Here is a 10,264-nt window from a genome sequence, read left to right on the forward strand (position 1 = left end):
AAAAAGTATATTTTTTATCACGATTATTTTAAAATTGTGATAAAAAACTTTTCTATCTATCACGATTAATGAAAAATCATAACTGTAGTCATGCACTTTTTTATTTTTATACGTATTTTCTATCACGATTTTAAAATAGTAAGTGAATTATTTTCATTCCTGCTTAGGCGCGTTTTATTCCCTCTAGTTTCATTAAAAAAAAATTATAAACAAAAATATAACTCTCACAGAGACCACACATAACATATATACTCAAAAAAATATATATGATATATCTGCATATATCTCCAAAGCCGGCCCCTTTCTCTCGCGATCTATACCCGATCTGCAAATTCCCTTTCTCTCAAATTTCCAAGCCTGACCCATGCCTCTTTCTCTCCAAGCCCAACCCTTCTACCGAAGCCACTGATTTCCGAAATCTCCACCATTGAGGAGCAGCGGAGGGTTGAATCGATGGTCAGCGTAGCATTAGAAAGAAGATAGCGGCACAGCTGATTGAAAAGTTCCCTGAGTTTTAGGGTGCGCAGTGCCCCTGTAAAGTCCACCACAGATGGGCGTCGAGATTGAACAAGGATTCGCCCCTTTCTCCAAGCCCTAACCCTAGCTCCCTCTCTCATTCGAAGTCCTAACCCCTCCCACCTATTCGAAGGACACTTTGGCATCAAACCGAAGACCCAATTTATCGTGTGTGCATCGATAAATTTTTAGGTTTGTATTTTCGTCCCCTGTAAATTGTTATCTTCAGCAAATTGATACTCAAATAGGTATGGCATGACTTTAGTTTATTCAATTAGGGTTTCTTATAAATTCCATGACTTAATTTGTACTGAGTAAACCTTTTTTTTTTTTTCGCAATGCCTATATTGATTCTTTCTATAGAAATTATAGTTTCAATTTTTTTTTTTTTGGTTTCGATTTTGGAATAAAATCCAGCAGCATTTCAGCAAATCTAGACTGTGTATAGTTATTATATATCCATTGTCCTAGAACAATCAAGTGACCGTAAAATTTCTGGTTAAGAAATAAATGTGCCTAAGCAGTGGAACTGTTAACTTTTATCATCTGCCGGAAGTGTAATTTTTGTCTGATGTGGGTGCATTAGACTTGTTAGTTGTCACCTTATTGATGTCTTCTCATCCATTTTCAGTCGGCTTTTTTTCTTTGTACTTTTAGCCCTTTTGCTTTCATATTTTTTATATGATTATTTGTAAGCTAAAAATACTTGTATCAGAAACTAGGATGTGGATTTTGGTTAATTCTCATCTAAAATAATGTTGTGACCCTGTTTTTCTCATTGCGAGATGAAATTTGGGAGCTACGGCTTATGACGTCGTGAACATAAGGAAAAAATGAAACACGCTTTAGTGAAGAAGATGAAGGACCTGCTACATGTGGCTCAGGCTTACTTTCCTAGTATTGCAAAGCTTGCAGCACATGACAAGCTATCACGTGAAATGAAGCAAAATATTCAGGAGTTTGAACGTATTCTCGGTGAAGCTACAACAGATAAAGATTTCCCACCACAGTAAGTGATAAGTATGTCTCCTCTCTTTTCTTCACAAAATTATCTACACGTAAAAGTAGCTAGGTCTGGCTTATATGTGTATTTTTTTCAATCATTGCTTCGTTTAATGGTAAAATGGCTGTCAAGTGTGAGAAACCAAGTTTGAGGTCTAAAAAACATACGGAGAAAAAAATTGCATTCAGTCTTCCCTTCAAAGCATTCGGCCTAAACCATGCACGGAACCGTCACTTGATATTAGGACACATTTAGTTAGACCTATATTAAGTTTATACAAGTCCATATATTACTGGCTATATGAATTTCAATATATATATATATGTGTGTGTGTGTGTGTGTGTGTGTGTGGGTTTTTAGATTCTACATAAAGAATTATAAGGCAGAAGCTTCATGAATATTAGTATAGATTTGGTGAGTGAATATTTTACCGTCATTAGGTGTTCATGCATATATGAAATAGTTTAAGCGCATCTTAATATAATGTTGAATGATTTATGAAGAAAGCATGCACATTAATTAGTATGTTTTCAATGTTGAATGATTTTTGAAGAGTGCATGCACATTAATTACTAAGCAACTTTAGGATTTTTGCATGAATCATGCATTAATATTAAGGCCGGTAAGAGCTTGGCTTTACTTCTCTACCTTTTTCTTTTTCTTTTTAATTTTTATAATTTTAAATTATAAGGCTAGCTTTGGTTTGATGTGGAGATGGAAGACCAGGAATCCACACTGTTAATGAGATTGATGATGAAGAATGGTGGAAATGGGGGGTATGGTGTTGTGTGTAGGTGAAGCGCAGGTCTTCTATGGTCTGCCTGCCCAGTTGCGGGATTTTGTAGCTGCAGATGTTTTCTCTTGTTTGATGTAGTTATTGGTTCATGTTTGTTGCTTTGTTTGCCTTGAGAAAAAAAAAAAAAGGAAACAGATCTTTGCTTCTATATATAGCCTCTTTTTTTTTAATAATAAAAATAAGATATATATATTTCTGTAAGAGATAAGGTTGGTGTTATCTTATGATTTGTCTTAAATCCATTCAACCGCCTCTTAAGTCCTCTCTCCTTTTTCTACAGGTTATGTTTGGCCTAATTAAGATGACGACAAGAGGCGTTAATCACTCTCAATTGGTATATTCATATAATCTAGAATCAAATATCTCAATTAAACCACCAACTAGTTCCAGTATATACTTTCCTATTTGGGTCTATATTCAAATTAATCAAATATATATATATATATGCTAATCCAAATACTATCTCGATGATGACTTTATGATTTTCTAATATCCATCCATAGTCCTGAGCAAAAAGAATTTTAAATGCTTCCTCTGGTGCAGCAAAGTGCTTGCTAATTGCCTGTGGTTCTGCTTGCTAAGTTCAAATATCACATTTCTTTATGCATATGTTTGTTTAGTTGAATGTAATTTCCGAACTTTAATCCAATACAAATGTTTTTATTATAGCCTTTTCATAATGGGGACCATCAACAAATTCTTTCACTACATAGGTCATGTTGTATTGTATAATTAGCTGTACTGCCTATGCATGTTTCTTTTATGTGGCCTAGGTTTTCCTGGTGCATTCATAACATGGTCCATTGGCAAGTTTTTTGACTCAGCAATTCTTTCTTTCATTCATTGAATATATTGTAACATATGTAGTCTTACTGCTTGAGGCCTGCCTTTGTCTGAATTTATGATTCTGGTACATAAATGTATAGCATATACCATGTGCTTGCCAAACATGACTTTACTGAAGAAAATTATAGTGATAAAAACAAGAAGAAAAAAATGCAGTTAAATGTCAACAAGAACATTAAATTTTAGTGGGACATCCAAACATGCCTTTACTATATGTATCAACGATTATCAACAAGTAAGATATATAAAAGCCACCTCTGCTGGACCAGTCTTGGATGGCTCAGGATCTTCGAGGAGCTCTGTGCCATCAACAATTATCAATGAGTAAGATATATAGAAGTCTCTTAATTATCTGTTTGGTTTACATATTCCATTTTGTACAATTATCATTAAGTTGGCATTTCCAACCTTTTTTCTTTAGGTCTCCATCGGAAAATGAAAGCTAGCTGCATGTGAAAACTGAGGTAATTTCCCCTTTCTAGATTTTAACACAACTATATATGTTCAGTTAAATTAGAAGGGATTACTTTGAATCCATTTAAAGCACCTGATTAGTATATACCATTTGAATTTCTTTGGCAGTAATAAGGAATGCTCAAGAAATAACATTTCTCCTACTACAGTAATACATTGTAAGAGTTGAGTAAAAAAAAATGGATCAACCACTTGATTCTGTACGTATTATGAATCTGCAAGCTTCCAATTGAGTCTTCCTATCATTTCTATCTGCATCAATAAAAAAAAAAAAAAAATTTGGGCCAGCGGCAGCTAAAAAAATTAAGTTCAAATCACTAATAACTAATAAGTTGAAATCAGATTGAAAATTCTGAAACCAAGAATGTTGATGTACACTTTTCAGTCAGTTACTCTTAGCCAGTTGGTGATAGTGGAACTCCAAGGTGTTTTATAAGGAGAGCACCTAAGCCAATTCCTAGTAGCTTTCAATGTACCTTTATTATAATACTTGCTTTGCTTGGTTTAATTTCAGCAACTTTACAACTTACTTTACATTCTCTTACTTCAACTATTACATCTTTGTAGGTCAAAGCTAGGATTACGGTTGCCGTTACTTTTTTTGTTGCCGCTATATTTTTTGTATGGCTCATGAAGAAGTTGCATATATGGAAGAGAGAGACTTTACAGAGCATGAAGATATGAAGAATTTTTGTTTTCTTTTGGTTAAGTAAGATGCAAGGTGTGGATCATGTTTTTTCTTTGAAATTTGGTTAATTTTTATATAAAACCATGATTTGGAATTCGTTATATATATAAATGATGTTATTGGTCAGTTGTAAGTTATTTTAGTTATGATGTTATTTTTTATTTATTTAGGGTTTACTTCTGGAGTCCTTGCAAAGCTAGTAGTAGCGAAAAAAAAAAGGTCTCATAGGGGCTACACTTCTTTTTTAAAAAAAATTATACAACATTTTCTACCACAGTTCCGAACCGTGATAGAAAGTCTTTCTTTCTACCACGGTCCAGACCATAACTATTTCTACCACGGTTTTAGAAAGCCTTTTCTACCGTGGTAAAAAGTCATTTTTCTTGCAGTGATTAACTGTAGCGGGTACAACAAATGCACCCACTTGATTCCCTTTTCAGAGCAACTATAAACAGAACACTCGTACTTGTTCTAGGGCTAGAAGCTTGACTCACAGCACGCGGCGACTCCACTACAGCGAGGCGATTCGTGGTGAGCTCCTCTCAATCTGAGTTGGTTCGTGGTGAGCTCCTCTCAATCTGAGTTGGTTCGTGGTGAGCTCCTCTCAATCTGAGTTGGTTTCAAGTCTAACACTTGTTCTTTAATCTGTCTCTAAAATTTCGAAGATTTGGCCATATTCAAACTCAAATCGACGACTGGAACTCAAATCTGCAGAGCTCTGTGTTCATCGCCTCTCTCTCCACTCTCAGAATCTGTTGACTATTTTTCCGGTCGATTTAGGGCAATGACAAACGCCAGCTGCCGTCTACAACTTCTACCTACCTCAAATCTTCTTCTCCGGTGATCTACAATTTCAGATTTGAAGATGGAAGAGAAGGATCCATTTTTAGGGACTATTGTTTGCTGGAAATTATTCACACACACTCTCTCTCTCTCTCAAGAATCCCATTGATTCATAGATGAGCTCAGACTTAGCTTTTTACAGCCAATTGAAAAGGACCTTTTGGCTCTCTGATCTTATTTGACTATTTCTATTCCTCCTTCTATATCAGATCTCTTTAGGTAGACATTTTGCATCTCATCTTTGCCTTCTCAGTTTTGTTTACCTTTGATCCATACAATATGAGGCTAAAAATTGAGCAATTGTCACAACATTTGGTCCCTCAATCTTTTTCATCTCCAATACCCATATCTCTGGCTACCTCGCCATCTTTTGTAAGACCAAATACCAAGGCTATGTAAATTTGTTCTTTTTGGCACTAGCACATCGACACGGCTCTCCACCCCTCCATCTTTTAACAAATTGGTCTCAAGAGGGCAGAGTCTGAAACGAGCTTGCAGTGCAGATTTTGATGAGTTCTGTGACGAAGATTTATTAGAACAAATGTTTGATTTGTTTTTGTTTGTGTTAATATGAATTTTTCCTAATTACTCTTTCTTCAATTGAGCATAAAAAATTCAGCATAAAAAATAAAAAATATGAAAATATTAATCAAAATATGAATTTTTAAGAATGTAAGTTGAAAATAAAAAATCAGCATAAAAATAAAAAATATGGAAATATTAATCAAAATACGAATTTTTAAGAATGTAAGTTTAAAATAAAGATTCAGCATAAAAAATAAAAAATATATATGAAAATATTAATCAAAATATGAATTTTTAAGAATGTAAGTTCAAAATAAAAATTCAGCATAAAAAATAAAAAAATATGCATGTACTGTATATTTTTTTATGATACATTATCTTTCAATTTTATAAATATAATAGTAATTTTAAATTTGTTTGGTAACAATTAATCTGTTTAAAGCATTACACAATTGTATACTAAAATTATACAATAATTAATTTATAACTTTATATTTAATAAAGTTATAAATAAAACACTACAAAACACAAATACTTGCCAAACATGTTTTGTTCTCTTATTTCTTGAAACGAAATACCTTACCAAACATGTTCTACCATGTTTCTGTTCCAAAATTCTACCGCAAATTTTCATCGCCAAACATGTTTTGTTTTCATTTCAAAACACCACATCACAAAACACTTGCTTTGTTCTCGACTAGAGCATTACACTACACCACACAATACTTCCCAAATGGGCCCTTAGCATCCGTTTGGTATGTACTTTATTTTAGGCGTTTTATTTTTGGTTAAAACAGAAATATTGTTTTTACTGTAAGAGTGTTTTGGAAAAAAATCAGAAACGTTTGGGAACAATGTTTTGATGTGGAAATGTCGAAAACAAAAACATACACAGTTATGGTTTTGAGTCATGAACAGTTGTCAAAATAAGAAAAAATATTTTTTTGATGTTTTGGTTTTGAGTCACTGTTCGCGAAGTATTTTAACACTGTGTAAAATAAAATAAGACCGCACCAAATATGTTTTTGTTAACAAAATCGACATTATAACAGTCCAAAAACAAAAGCAGAAAGAAAAAAGGGTTAGACTCTAGAGTACATACGAAAATAATATAAAATACATAGAACTTGGATAATTTTGAGGCATTAATAGAAATCTATGTGAAAACAATCAAGTATATCGCCTTTTTTCTTTTATTTCTAGCATCATCTGAAATAAAAGCACATCGTAAGAAGAAAAGAAAGGGAAAAATTATAATTTTCTCATAAAGAAAATCATTTTATAGGTTTTTCTTTTAATATAACAATTATGGTCTTTTTTTTTAAAGCAATCATAAATACATTTCTAAAATCTCAATACCAAACATATTTTTTTAACAGATATTAATTTTTTTGACTTAAATTAGACTGGTATGAGACATGCAAATCGATAATATCGTAACAAAACTGATTTCATAACATCAAGTTGTAAAAAAAGTAATAAAAAAGGGAAATTACTTTGCCTAAGTTGAAGAAGGCAATCCAATCCACGTATATCCACCGAAATGAATTTCAATAGAAAAAAGTTAAAAATAAGAGAATAAGGTATCACAAAATTCCATACCACACAAATATAATATATATATATATATATATATTCAAGGGAAAGAAAGTCAGTGATTAATTGTTAGAATAGGATTCAAGGCTAACGAGGCTCCCATAATCACGGCGAATAACCCACCGTTGGAGACGGTTCTTCAAATAAAAATGAAATCTAATCGAATTAGCAATTTACCAGAAAATCAATGAAAAAAATATTCTCTCCAATTATTTTTTGATAAATTGCCAACCGGCCAGAGTTCATATCTAGTACTACAAAGTGTAACCAATTTTTTTATTTATTTATTTTTTTGTTGAATCATATAGTTTGAACACCTCTATTTATAATGTTTCATGAAGGGCTTTATTGAATCAGGACCGTTGAATGCTATCTTCAACTTGAAATCATATCCGTCCAATTTAAGGCAATGAAATTAATGTTCCATTAGAAAATTCTTCTTTGGAATTTGATATTTGATATTCTACAATTTTATTTATGATGCATTTAAAAATGGCCATAATTGTTCTCTTAAAGGAAAGACGTATTAAAAGGAAAGACATATTAAATGGTTTCGTTTTATTTTTTATTATTTTTTAATATGATGATGTGTTTTTATTCATAGAGTGCCACCAACTAATGCTCAAAAAAAAAAAATAAATAAAAAATAAAAAATAAAAAAAACTGACTATATATGAAATGTGCAAATACTTTTTAATGTTCAATTACTCATTTACATGTTTTTTTAAAGAGAAGTGATAGATCTTCCGACCTTAATTGCCGACTCTTCTTCCGAGACCTTATATTTAAAGGAAAAGTCAATAATTAAGGTTGAAAGACTTATCATTTTTTTTTTTTAAATGGTACAAATAAAGACATTATGTCAATTTAACGTGCAATGTCTAAAATACCAATAAACAAAATAAAGAAGTAAAAAGTAAATTTTTTTTTTATTTTAAAAAAAAAACCTTTTACCAAATCACTTTTAAGAGAAATTCAGAAGCAGCAAATTTATTATAACACGTGTATATCTATATGTCAGTATGCGGGTGTGTATATATATTGCACACAAACGAAAAACACTTTACCACCATCTTGTGCTTTAATAAATACCATCACAGACCACCATGCTTTGCTTATAGGTAGGTGTGTGTGTAACCATGGGTTGGAGTTGAAGACGAATAGAGCAAAGATGAGGACCTGTCTGGGTTGGACGATGATCCCGTTGAATCCGCTGAATCAAAATCCGAGTCATCTTCTTTTTCAACCTGAAACCTTCAATCTAATTCCTTCAAGATAACCCAAAATTATAGGAGGGATGCTAGCGGCAGTCGCCTAAGGTGACTGTCGCCAATAGTCGAGCAGACTTTTACTAACTTTTTTACTTTCAGTTTTTTGAGCCAGGTTTTTTTTTTTTATTTACTTTTTTTATTATTTGTTCTGTGTTTGTGTCGGTTCTTTCTCTTTCTCTCTCCCTCTTCTCTCTCTCTTTTATGTCCAAGTCACCGGCGGCGAAGATCGAGCCGATCTACTTTTCTCTCTCTAACTGATCGAGGGCAAACAACTCTGATATCAATCACCGCTCTGATCGACCGTCAAAGACCCGGTCACGCCCGACGATGTTGAGGCCGGTATAGTTGAGGAAGGAGTGGTTCAGCAGCGTAATAAAGCCACGACACAGGTGTAGGACTCAAGCGACTGTTGGGGCTTGGATGATCCGAAAACCCAGAAACAAACCACGGCCGGCGATGACGGCGGCGTTTTTGGGTCTGCAAATAGGAAAAAGGGGAAGAATAGGAATTTGGATCTGCAAATATGGGGATTTTCTTCCACTGTGCTACGTGGACCAGGTGAAGGGGAAGATGAGGAAGCCAAAGCTGGTGAGAAGAGGGTCGGCGGATAGATTCTTCGCCGCCGGTGACTTGGACATAAACAGAGAAAGAGAGAAGGGGAGAGAGCGAAAAAATAATAAAAAGTAAACTAAAAGACACCGGCTTGAAAAACTGAAAGTAAAAAAGATAGTAAAAATCAGCAGCTAATAGACTGCTGAAACGTTGCTGGACTATTGGCAACGGTCGCCTAATGTTAGCCCTTGAAATTTGTCCAAAGGAAGACATAAACATTCAGGGTCATACCACGTCTTGGGAATACTTTGGCTCTGATTTCAGGGTCATACCATGTCTTGGGAATACTTTGGCTCTGGTTTGAAACATATGGGTTTGTCAAAGAGGGATCAGTGACACCCTTGATAGCCATGAAGATGCTCAGCATGCGCTGAGTGGGTTGTCAACGTACACATGGGCTGTCAACGTGCACGAAGGATGCTTAACGTGCATAGAAGGATGTTCAACATGCACAAAAGGATGCTCAGCATGCAGAGGGGATGCCCAATGGTATTTTTGTAATTATGGCACTATGACTCCTCAGACATAGGTGATATCTACTACTGTTAGAGTGCTGATATCCTTAACACTTATACTAGGGGGTAATAGTTGGAGCACATCAGTTGGGCTATGACTCTATGACTCCTCAGACATAGGTGATATCTACTACTGTTAGAGTGCTGATATCCTTAACACTTATACTAGGGGGTAATAGTTGGAGCACATCAGTATGGCACTATGACTCCTCAGACATAGGTGATATCTACTACTGTTAGAGTGCTGATATCCTTAACACTTATACTAGGGGGTAATAGTTGGAGCACATCAGTTGGGCTATAGTATGGCTTGCTTAGAAGGCTTAACCAACGTGCATGGGCACCGATTACACCACTCCAAGGTGGTGACACAAGAAGGGAGCATCCAAATTACCAAACGGCATATCAGCGTGTAACGGCGTGCACCAGTGCGCGCAGTCGTGTAACAGAGCGCACACACAGGTGGGTACAAATGCACGCACCAGTGTGCACATACAAGTGGCACCAGCGCGCGCACCAGCATTCAGTAGGGCATGCACACAGGTGGGCACCAACACGTACACCAGCATATACCAATGC

The 10,264-nt window shown here is 34.6% G+C and overlaps 1 long non-coding RNA gene across 12 annotated transcripts; it reads left to right on the plus strand.

The window, feature by feature from the left end:
* The first annotated feature begins 238 nt into the window (after positions 1–238).
* On the plus strand, positions 239–5,751 carry LOC132267076 (uncharacterized). Of its 12 annotated transcripts, none has more exons than XR_009468847.1 (6): positions 240–1,536; positions 2,596–3,485; positions 3,583–3,625; positions 4,203–4,356; positions 4,799–4,916; positions 4,989–5,751. It is a non-coding gene; the product is annotated as an uncharacterized LOC132267076 (long non-coding RNA). The 12 variants fall into 12 exon arrangements; XR_009468852.1 differs by having other exon boundaries at positions 5,038–5,751; XR_009468849.1 differs by having other exon boundaries at positions 241–1,536; positions 4,799–4,885.
* The last annotated feature ends 4,513 nt before the right edge of the window (positions 5,752–10,264 follow it).

This window comes from Cornus florida, unplaced genomic scaffold, assembly GCF_030987335.1.
Source record: "Cornus florida cultivar Cherokee Brave unplaced genomic scaffold, ASM3098733v1 CherokeeBrave_3.0.0_Hap2_Chr07, whole genome shotgun sequence".
Classification (NCBI taxonomy): Eukaryota; Viridiplantae; Streptophyta; class Magnoliopsida; order Cornales; family Cornaceae; genus Cornus; species Cornus florida.